At 38.6% G+C, this 12,044-nt stretch overlaps 1 protein-coding gene across 2 annotated transcripts in view; it reads right to left on the reverse strand.

The window, feature by feature from the left end:
* LOC134498726 (interleukin-1 receptor type 1-like) overlaps positions 1 to 9,959 on the reverse strand; it is a 42,587-nt gene extending 32,628 nt beyond the window's left edge. The window contains exons 1-2 of one of the 2 annotated variants that reach the window (XM_063304961.1): positions 9,880 to 9,959; positions 9,215 to 9,278 (exon numbers count right to left, since the gene is read on the reverse strand). The gene's annotated coding sequence lies outside the window, so the exon portion shown is untranslated. Of the gene's footprint in view, positions 1 to 9,214; positions 9,335 to 9,879 lie in introns of those variants that run through there. The other variant, XM_063304960.1, reaches the window with a different exon arrangement.
* Between the last annotated feature and the right edge of the window lie 2,085 nt (positions 9,960 to 12,044).

Raw genomic sequence — 12,044 nt, forward strand, 5'->3', positions numbered from 1 at the left:
ATAAAATCAACAGGAGTCAAGCTCAACCAAAAGAATAGTTTGCTATTACTATTACTCCAGCCAGAAATAGATACTTCACATAGTAAAGGAAATGTAATTGTTAAGTATCTTATGCACTCTGATAATTAGTTTGGAAGACAGGTTTTTTTAATTGTAATCTTAACAAAAGTAACCAACATGTTCAACTCCCGTATTACTAGCCATTACTGCTTTACCATTTGAATATGATGTGGGCAGAGGCATTCTATTCACTTATATGCTATTGGTTTAATGCTTTTATATACACCCAAACACAAATCTCTTTGCAGTTTACAACTGAACATAAAACAAATAAAAATAAAATATTTATCTGAAATTGAAAACAATGAAGTGAGTTAAGCACAAATCCCAAGGGTGTAAAAACCTGTCTCCACTTTTCACAGCCCCTAAATTGTGAAATTGTACGAATCGATTGTACCAATGAATTTTGGTGGTACAACTCAGTATCATTTTGAGGCAGGAAGCACCTAATATCTATAGTGAAGATCCTAAAATAAGTTTACCATAGTTTTAAAAGCAGAAGAAAAAAACTAATCCCTCAGAAGTCCAAGAAGATTTTTCTCAATACCATATTATATCCCATGTCCCAATCTATTTTACATCACTAACCTGCCCATAGCAGGCAGCCTTTGATCCTCCCAAAAATGTTAATTGCAACTTCTGGCCATCAAAAGACTATCACTTAGCAGAAAGGAGACTTTCCAATTCTACCTTTGAAGAAGCCCTGCTTCCAGTTAACTGCTGCATCACATTTAGCACATGCAATAAAATAAGGGCCTCAGAAGATTAAATTTCACATTTATGTGCATATGGATGGGAAACAACAGGCTTCAGCTGAACCCTGGCAAGACAGAGTGGCTGTGGATTAATGGCTCCTCGGTATCCGGGAATTTACCATCTTTAGTTCTGGATGGGGTTGCACTGCCCCAGACAGACCCGGTTCATAATTTGGGTGTCCTTCTGGACTCACAACTCCTGCTCGAAGAGGAGGTGGCAGTTGTGGCCAGGAGGGCCTTTGCTCAACGTCATGCTATGCACCAGTTACGCACTTTCCTGGATCGAGAGGCCCTTCGAATGGTCACTCATGCCCTGGTCATCTCCCATATAGACTACTGTAATGCGCTTTACATGGGGCTACCCTTGAAGAGTATCCAGAAGCTTCAACTGGTCCAGAATGCGGCCACGCGGGCAATTCTAGGTGCCCCAAGATCGGCACACGTAACACCTTTGCTGTGTGAGCTGCATTGGGTTACAGTTTGCTTCCAGGTCCAGTTCAAGGTGTTGGATATTACCTTTAAAGCCCTACATGGCATGGGGCCAGGTTACCTGAGGGACCGTCTCATCCCGATTATACTGACCCATCCCACCCAGTCATGCAGAGAGGGCATGTTGCGGACCCCATCTGCAAGAGAATTCCATCTGGCAGGGTCCAGGAAGCAGGCCTTCTCTGCAGTAGCTCCCACCCTCTGGAACATTCTTCCCCCAGAGGTAAGGCAAGCCGCCTCACTCCTGGACTTTTGTAAAAAAAAACTGAAGACCTGGTTTTGTCAGCGTACCCGGGGCGGGGAGAGGAATAGTTGGAGATAGCTAGCGCGTTAGAATGGCCCCTTATATGTTCACGGGCTGAAGCACAACCTTACTGCCATCTGGATTTTATTGCATTTTATATTTTTACCTTCCATTTATATTTATATTTAATGTATGATTTATAGTTTCTATTGAATTTTAAATTTTATTTTTATTGTAAACCGGCCAGAGTCCCTCCTTGGAGGGGAGATGGGCAGTGATAGAAATTTTATAAATAAATAAATAAATAAATAAATAATATTCACTAGAGAAAGTAATGCTACAGGTAAGTTGGCCGTATAGTATTTAGGGCTTTAAAGGTTGTATCTATGCTAAATGAAGGTGTCCCAGTAATGGGAAACCTCATGTTCAAACCAAATAACTACTTTTCATGTCACAGCCAACCTACTTCACAGGACTAAGAGGGCAAAATGCAGCCAAACTATATAAATGGCCATTTGCAAAAGCCAAGGTAAATTCTGTACTAGTACATCATTATCAATATTTGCACGCAGAATCTGGGAGATTTTTGTCAAGATCCCTCATAAATAACAGTCCATGGAGCTCCTTTTCGATAAATAGTAATGGAAGTTTTCATTGCCCCAACGTCTGTTAGAAGAAACATTCTGCAAAGCACAGTCCTGCAAGGAAGTTTCTGACTTTTCTTGATGGTAACTTCCCACTTCAGAAAAAGGCACAAGAAGATTAGGGGATAGTGAATACGTAGCATTGGAATTCTCAGTATCAATAAAAATTAAAACTGTGCGTGGTTGAATGCTTATCTTGGAGTTTAAGGAAGTGTTAATGAATTCAGTGTAGTAATAAGTAGGATTCCAAGATGGAGAAGCTAAGGAGAAAAGGAATTTAAGATGGGTGGAAGATTCTAAAATGAGAGACAGTAAAAGTACAACTGAAAACAATTCCAATAAGAAAAAGAAACAAGTAAAAAAAATCCTGATGTATCTGTACAAAAATATTAAGATGTGGAAACAAAAAACAAGATGGTACAAAAAGAACAGATCACTGAAATTATGATATACAGATCTGATGATTAATATTAGTTGACAACAGAAAAATGGATGTTATGTTGTAACCTTAGAGTAAGAGTTTAATGTCAGTTTTATTTGTATCTGTTATAAAGAAGTTGGGAGTTTCCTATTTCTTTTTCTATTTCTGTTCTCTTTTTTTCGCACTTCTCTTCCTCTTTATTAGTTTGTTAGATTTTATCTCTTAAAATTTAAGAAACTTATTATAAAAAACATAAAAAGAATAGGTCAGAAAGGAAGAAGACACAGAGATAACTTGGAACTCTAGAGATGGTGTCAGAATGCTCAAAGGACTTATTTAAGTAAGTTAAAAAGGAGGATAAGAAACATTATACCAGCTGTTCAACAGTGATGGCAAAACACTAATAAGTAACAAAGAAAAGGCAGATCTGCTCAGTTTTGCCTTGAGCTTCTCCAACAAAAGCAGCAATAACTCTATTAGTCTCAGACCAGAGCAGAAATAGTGTTACAAACAATTTAGTAGATGTCAACTACTATATTCTAGACATAATTCTATATATTTAAGGAATAATAGAATATCTGTATTAACGAAAAAAGCAAAATTGGAAAACAAAGGGATGCCGGTTTCCTACAAGGATGCATTGATTTAGATTCCAGCAGTAAATAATGGATTGGATTCATTGGTCTAAATGGCCCCTTGTAAATCCATATTTCTTGGTCTGTCAAAGAATAGAGAGCTGATAAGGGAACGAAAGATCCAGTGACTTCTGGACAAAAAAAAAATCCACAGAGAATCCAAACAAGGATACATGGAATAGGCATAGATCAACAGAAACCCGCTCCTCTGTGAACAAATGTGGGTGGAACACACTCCTCTGTGAAAGAATGTGGGTAAAATCCAATTCCTTAGCTAAAACCTAAAGGGTGATTTCAAAATGAAAAAAAAAATCAAAAGGAAAATGTTGTAATAATGGAAAAATTTATCAGAAAAGAAAAAATGTTGGTCACTACAAAGATACAGTAAGTAATTGTGGTCTGATGCAAAAGGTGTTGACCTAACCAAGAATAATCACAACGGTGCTCTTAAGTTCTTTGGGAGGAAATTGTCCAGAAGTGAGAAGATTTATTATAATACAGATATTGAAAAGGAGGATCAATCTAAAATCATCTATAATTTAAAACCAAAATAAAAAAATTCAGCTAGAATATACATTACAGATTAGGAACAAATCCAGCAAAATTCCAGGATAGTTACTAAGTCTATGAGTAACACCACAATGCAGCAAAAAGGAATTTTTGCCAGTCAAGAAACTGAATTAAATTCCTTGTAGAAAACTTTGGGGGAAAAAGTTCGTACAGAGAGTTCTCAAAAGAAAAAGCCAAATAGATAAATGCTAGGGCTTAAACCTAAATGAACATTAATGTCACGCTTGGGAGGCATCTACTTAAAAATACAAACATGTAATTGCTGGTCCTGTGAAAGGAAATATAATTGTCACCAACGTTACCTGTGTTACTGGAAAAGCACTTGGAGCTGCTCAACAAGTAACTTGTTTTAAAAGAAAAAGCAAGGTAGGACAATGCAATCATATATCCTTTAAACTAATGTTTTTCTCAGACAAATTTATAGTTACAATTAAACCCAACATTTATCAGCTTTGGATAATGAAGTTTTCTTTTTGTTATAACGTTAATATATTATACAAAAATCAAATCTATATAGGAAATATATAAATTTCTATAATAAAGATGTGAACATTTTTTCACAATTGACTGGCATGCATATAACTATATCCCATCTCAAACTAAAAGCAAATCTAAATGTTTTTCCTCTGCCAGATTACAGCAAAGCCCTTGAACATTGTTTTGAAAAAAAAAACATACTTACTGATTGACTTCACATACAAGGTGGCTTGTTAATGTTTTTAATTTAAATGTTAAAAATGTATAGGAAAGTTAATATCCTGACCTTTGCTTCAGCTCATAGACAATTATACTTTAGCTGTGAAAAGTGAAATTAACTATACAAAGCAGAATTTGAGCCTTTTAACTGTTACTTACTCTACCAAAATGAGTACTATTTGGGCTATTCCCTCTCTGGCCAAAGAGACCTAATGTGCTAAAAAATCTAATACAAGCTCCTGAAACTCAGAGGTCTGTAAAACGCTTTCCTCATCAAATTCCAAAGGGCAGTCAGTTTGTTTTCTCTGAAACTTCACAAAACATTCTGTATTTCAGATTTATGTTGATTCTCTTTTTTTAGGGAGTTCTTCATTTCTCCACACAATCTTTCTATATAGGATAAAACTAAAAAGTAATTACCCTTACTTACAAATTTTTTTCCCCATCCATAATTTCTTTCTCTATGACAGTATGCATTTGAGTACAGTAGCTATTTCTTTTCAATGTTGTTGTTTTGTTCTTTTTTTCTAACTATTAATTCTGTTTTTAATTTCTCATCAAGCAGATGAGCTTCTACAGATTCTCATTAAGAAGATTTAAAAGATATAGTAAACTATTTCCCCCATATATTGTTTACTAATTTTTTTCTACCAGTGTTTATAAGACCTTGCTTTTCAAAAATTCACGGATTTTGAGAGAACATTAATGATTTCAGAGTTTGGAAACAAATGTATTTTTTCTATATTCATGATTGCTTCAGCCTTCAATATGCAATGAGCAGTCAGGATTGACTCCTGACTCATATTAAATGTGAATAAGGTATATAGCACTCATACACAAAAGCCACTAACATACAACTGTTATCAGTAACAAACTAGGTAAGAAATTTGTATAAATTAGATCAATTTACATTGATCTAACGCATGCAAGCAAACAAGAGTGGTTAATTTAAGCTGGGTTCACAAATCTCTAAGCCTCTCTTTCGGTATTTAGTCACAACTGGCTAGATTCACAAAAACTATAAAGATGATATACAACTCACTATGGAGATTCACACAACATACTAAGCTAAAACACCACAGACCATTTGTAGATAACAGTTCATGCTATTATTCAAGATTTGCAGATGCAGAATTAAATGTTTCATTTGTTTTGAATATATGTACTTTCTGGTCACTATTCTGATTTTCATAATACTATACATCATACACTTCAGTGGAAAGAACATCAGGCTATTTTCTAAACTGTTAATTATTGTTCTTGTTGCCCTCCGAGTTGACCAATTAATGCAATGATTGCACTTTTCAACAGAAAGACAAGAAAATAACTTATTGGTGGTTTACAATCTATCCCCCCACTCTACAATGTATATGTACTGCAGACACATTGCAAACATTAACTCTGAAGGTTATGCAGGGAAGGGAAGCACATCTGAATCTTAAAAAATGAACTCCTTGGATGTAACATCTCAGAAGGACCAACTTTTAAGAAATGTGTTTGAAAATGTTTAGGTAGTTTAATGTTAATGGGAATGTGGCAGGTTTCTGGTACAAAAAAAGTTTTACTGGCATCATCAAGACAACCCTTAAATTTTGGGTCAGAGAGATATACTTGTGGAAGGTAAAATCCCAGGGGGGAATTCCCATGTGGCAGCCACCCTCTACTCACATGGTACAATTATAGCCTGAAAACTTTAAAACTGGGATGCACAACTTCTTTTCACCTGACTCACATTTGGCCTTTAGTGGTATGCTAGAGGGGAACTCAGCAAAGTAAGCAGAGCCAAGAAAAATACTATTAAATCTAATTAAACATTTACATTATCTTAAATGACAGTTTCCTTCAAACAACCAAAATGATGCCTCTATATATGGACATCACCAGATGGAGTATGTAGAAATCAAATTGGCTATATTGTTGCTAAAAGGAGGTAGAGGAGCTCAATTATAGCATCAAAGACATGGCCAGGTGCTGACTGTGGGACAGATCACGAACTGTTCATGTGCAAGTTCCAAGCTACAGAAGAAGAAGAAGGCCAGTCAGTTTCCACAATATGGTCTTGAACATATACTCACCTTTTTCAAGGAGAACATCAGGAATTCCTTTGAAGTCCTGAACCTCATTGATAGAGAAGCAGAGGAATTATGGAATGAACTTAAAGAAGTCATTAAGGATGAATGTGAAAAGACACTGCCAAAAATGAAGAAAGCAAACTGGATGTTAGAATAAACATGGAAATTGCCAAGAAGAGAAGAGAAGAGAAGAGAAGCCAAAGCCAAGAAAGACAAAATCTCAGAAAGGAACTTAAGAGTTTCAGAGAGCTGTTAGAAGAGACAAGAAGCAGTATTACAATGAAATCTATAAAGCCATTGAAAATGGAAACAGACATGGAAAAACAAGGGAAGTCTTCAAAAAATTGAACCTCTGAACTCAGGAGGTTCCAACCTTGAGTTAGTATGGGAAGGGTCACCAATGGACAGATAGTAACTGATTCAAAGGAAATCAGACTAAGATGGAAGGAATATACTGAAATGAGTATACAGTAGATGTCAAGATCCAAGATACCTTAGAAGCTATTCCCTACTTACAAGAACCTCTAGTTCTAGAAAATGAAGTTAAATCAGTACACTGGTCATTACCAAGTCAGAAAGCTACAGGAACTGATGCAATACCCACTGTAATAGAAGAAGAATCAATAAAGGTTCTACCAAGCTATCTGGAAAACAACACAGTGGCCAACCAATTGAAATAGGTAAATCTGTATTTCAATACAAAGAAAAGGAAACTTAGTGTGCAAACTATCATACAATATCCTTAGTTTCACATGCTAGCAAAATAATGCTTAGGATCATCCAACACAGCCTTACATGGAAAAAGAGACTCCAGATGTTCAAACTGGTTTTAGAAAGGCTAAGGAACATGTGACATTATTGCTGATGTATGCTGGATAATTGAGAAAGCCAAAAAATACTAAAAAAAAGTCACTATGTGCTTCAGTGATTATAGAAAGGCCTTCAACTGTGTGGATCATATCAAGCTGTGGAATGTGCTCCAAAAAATGGAATCCCGGAACACCATTGTCCTTATAAAAATGTATATACAAGTCAGGAAGCTGCAATACAGATAGAACACAGTGAAACAGACTGGTTCCAGGTTGGCAAAGGAGTGTGACAAGACTGTATACTTTCCTGTATTTATTCAATCTATATGCTGAATATATATTAAGGGAAGCTGGATTGGAAGAAGATGAGCATGGTTTTAAAACTGAAGAATAAATAACCTGCTCTGTGCTGATGACGCCACCCTGATAACCAAAATGCAAGGCATCTGCAAACTCTAGTAATAAAAGTCAAGGACCACAGTGAAAAAATGGGACTAAAATTACACATAAAGAAGACCAGACTAATGACAACAGGTAGAACAACAGTCTTAGAACTGACAATGAAGATATCAAAATGGTGGATAGTTTCTTTTAGGATCAACCTTCTGAGGCCGCATTCAAGAATTTGGTTGGCTTACATTTTTGTTTTAAAATAATATAGGTGCAATATTAATTATTCCCTACATACTATCCTTAAGGATTTCGTAACAGAAATCGATTTCTTAATTCAGAAAATTTGTCCTAAATTCTAATCTAATCTGGATTGCATTACAGAGAAAAGTGTCTAGATCACTGTTTTTCAACCTTGGCAACTTTAAGATGTGTGGACTTCAACTCCCAGAATTCCCCAGCCAACATAGTCTAGCTAATCACACTGCACCTTCAATTTCAGAGTTTAATTTAGCTACACATATCAGTTATTCACTCAGAAGCTGAGGTATTCACTCAGAATACCTTTGCTACAATAATCTTTAGAAAGAGATAACAGCCTTTGCAGAAAGGATGGAGAGCCACTGGCTATCCAGATTTGATTCCCAACATCCTCACTGCAGGTTATGTTAGGCATGGCTCCCGGAGTTACAGTGCAGGAGCATTTCTACCTTCTGCCATATACAAGAATAAACCCGCCCAAGGCAAGAGTTTCAAAACCAGGCATCAGGTACCACTTATTAAAATCCAATTATGTTCTCTATAAACATTTCAATTACTAATCAATATCTTTGATCACCTTCAAGCATTTCATTTGTGACATAGGAATAAACATCAAATGTGAACCACTCAACTATCATAATCTCAGACTGGAGAGTTGGAATTTCTATCCTGGGCAAGAGCCTGAACAATAAATAAAAAGATTCTTGGATATACTAGGATTACTGCAATACTAGGTTCAGATTTCACCTCTACAGAACATGTTGGCAATACTGGTGTTTCTGAAAGCCACCCATTAATAATGAAATCTGGCAGTTCTAGCAAACCATATTCCCAACTGGGAACAGTTCCCGCCACCTTAAGCTACAGTTACTTTTTCTCCCCCCATTGCCCTTCATCAGGCAAATGAGAAATGATTTCTCCTTTTCAACATGCCAAATTATATTTTGACTTAACTCTGGACTGCAAATGTGAAATCAAAGAACAAGTAAAACCACAAGCTACATGTCATATTGGAACAATAAACATGCCAATGATTCCCTTTCTAGCAAGATACTTCAGCCAACTGTATGAGGACTCCACGTCATGAGCAGAATTACTTAGAACCTTGGGCTCCCCTACCGCTTCTTCCCCATTTCTTGACCATAGCGAAACAATTAAAGGAAGATACCTAGATTTGTCAGGCTGTGGCTTTTGGCAGCGCAGGAATTACTCTCTGACCGTCGCGAAGTACCCTGTAAAGCAAGACCAACAAGCCCCACTTACACTCACAGAAGATCAAAACTGCGCTCAGTGGACTTTAACCATGACAGCAAGAATGTAAATGGGACAATAAAATTACGTCAGCGGCCAGTATAGGGTGGGAAATACACAAGGGTAAAACAGCACTTTTTGAAATGCAACCTAGATGCAATGAATTATCCCTCGAAGAGTGCGAGATGGCATTGGAACTATGCCCCTGCCAAGGCTTCACAGCAACGCGACGAATCCGTCTTTGGCGGAGAAGCAAAATGCCGGAGGTGAAGGCAATTTATTCCTGCCGGTCTCGAACAGGCCCGAGCGAGAGAAGGAGAAAGTGCAGGCATCCACCGGGTGAGTCACTCTTTTCTGGAAATAAAACGGGGACGAATTCGCCGCCCCGAGTCCCTCTCCTTCCTCGCGCTGAAGAAAGGTCAAGGGGCCACTATTGCTCCCCGCTTTCCCCAAACACTTGGGCAAAATGATCCACCGGCGCGCAAAACGGCGCCCCGCCCGCCCAAAACCTTCTGGCTCTCCTGGCTCTCCCGTCAGCCCCCCGGCCTCATCCGGACTCCAAAGCAGAAAGAGCCTCTTCACCTGCGCCAGCCCAGGCGGCAACTTTTCCCGGCCTCGCCTCAGGCAGACAGCCGCGGCGAAAGCTCTGCCCCTGAAATTACTCTTAGCCTCGCCCCCGCCAGCTGGATCCCGGGTGGGCGTCGGGAGAGAAGCCGCCGGTTGTCGGGAACGCTCTGAAGCGGCGAGGCTGGGGGAGGAAGCCAGCGTCGCGGCAGCTTATTCAGAGCCCGACCTGGTAGACCGCCTCTCAGGAGGCGATCCCGCTGGCTTCTCAAAGTCTCTCCACCTCTCAGATGGGACTTTGGAGAAACTTGCCAAAGCAGGACCGAGTTGTGGTTTGAAGTCAGTATGCTTTTCATCCCGGCCCCACCCCCCTCGGTAAATGGATCGGGTGGATTTTATTTTACTTGCCAAGGGGCACTCCCATAAAATAAATCCATCTAAGTCTCAAACTTGTTTCCAGGTTCAGGGTGAGGACAGCCGACTTCAAAACAATTAACACAATCAGGCCTATGGTGGAAAATCGTTTCTGCGTGGGCAGTGGGGGAAGGGGGTGACAAGTCATGGATGTAAACTTTGAGAATAAAATCTAAACACAAAAAACAGCCCTGTAACCCTTCAAGATGCTTTGCGGTTCTTTCTGTTAATGTGCAAACTTTCAAATTACAGCTTGTGGAACCTGTTAGTTAACAATTTCCCAGAACCTGAAATCAAGAAGCAAAACTCTAGTGATAGAAAATTGGCAGCATTTCTGTGATTTTTTTTCTTTTAATTTCTCATGGAGCCCATCAAATTCTCATGGAACCCTGGGGACATTCCAGAACACAATGTGAAGAACCCTTATCTAAAACAAAAGACAAGTTCCTGCTGTATAACAAGACTGAATTTATGCAATTTACATCTCTTGAATACAAAATTTCTGCTTCATCTGCTGCTTTAAAAAAATTAAAATCTGTAGTTTTCAATTCTTTTAGACTTAACTGTGAATGTTCCTTAAGTGATCAGTTTTCCTCATATTTTTTCATGTATGGTTAACTCTTTACTCCTAAGCAAATATACCTGGGAGACAGCCATAGGAATAAGGTGGTAGAACAAAAGAGCGGTGTTCTTTAGTTTTGCCCAGTTTCCAAATTGGGGGTACAGTAGACTAGCAGAACAACCCAGTAAAAGAATGGCAACCTACCAGCACATGAGACAGACAGTGTGACAATTATCCTGCCATGTGGGGCTTAAGAGAGAGAACAGGATTGTTGTAAATCAGTGCTTCCCAAACCTGGGTAAATACCCAAAATTGGGTAAAAGTGGTTTTTCTTTGGATAATGACACACAAACCCATTACCGGATGGGACATTTAAATTGACTTAAAGTGTTTTACCTACATTGGGTAAAAGGGACTTTCTGATAAGCAGTTTTGGGTAATGAAGGAAAAAGTTTGGGAAGCACTGCTCTAAACCAGGGTTCCTCAACCTTGGCAACCTTGGTTCCTCAAGCTCTGCTGGCTGGGGAATTCTGGGAGTTGAAGTCCGCACAGCTTAGAGTTGACAGGGTTGAGGAACTCTGCTCTAAACGGTGAAAAACTTCTCAAATTTCATCAGAAATTTATTCACCCAACAATGCAAGACAATACTCTTTCACATCACACTTAGTCTGGGTTAATACGGTTTGCTTAGTTCTAGCTTAGCATCGCAGCCACTGTGGCTTGTAGGTTCGTGACATGTCTCTTGTTTATCCAGTGAGTAGTTGATTGTTCTTCAGGGGCCTGAACCACCTGCTTCTGATAGTCATTCCTGAGCACTGAACTTGCTCTTTTGAATCGTTCCTTCCATGTAAAGAACCACATAACCCTTGTAGTTGCCTTGCACCAATAGGCGTGCAAAGGTGTTATTTGGCCCATGCTCTTGCCCAAGCCAGCACAGATCCTAGAGATCCCCAACTCCCCCAAGCCGCCACTCCATGCAAAAAGGAAATCAACAGCTTTACTAGTTTTGCTACTACCCCTCCATTGCCCATTCTCATAAACATATTATGCATTTGATTGTTTCCTGAGAAAAATCTGAATATTATAACAGGATAAAGCTGTCTGGCTACCAAGTTATTTCTCCTGTAGTAATAACTATTGAGAGCTGTGAATTTGGTATATTATGTCATCAATTTTTCCAAAGTCTCGTAACGATAGCATCACCTGA

The sequence above is a fragment of the Candoia aspera genome, chromosome 5 (genome assembly GCF_035149785.1).
Source record: "Candoia aspera isolate rCanAsp1 chromosome 5, rCanAsp1.hap2, whole genome shotgun sequence".
NCBI classification, from domain to species: Eukaryota; Metazoa; Chordata; class Lepidosauria; order Squamata; family Boidae; genus Candoia; species Candoia aspera.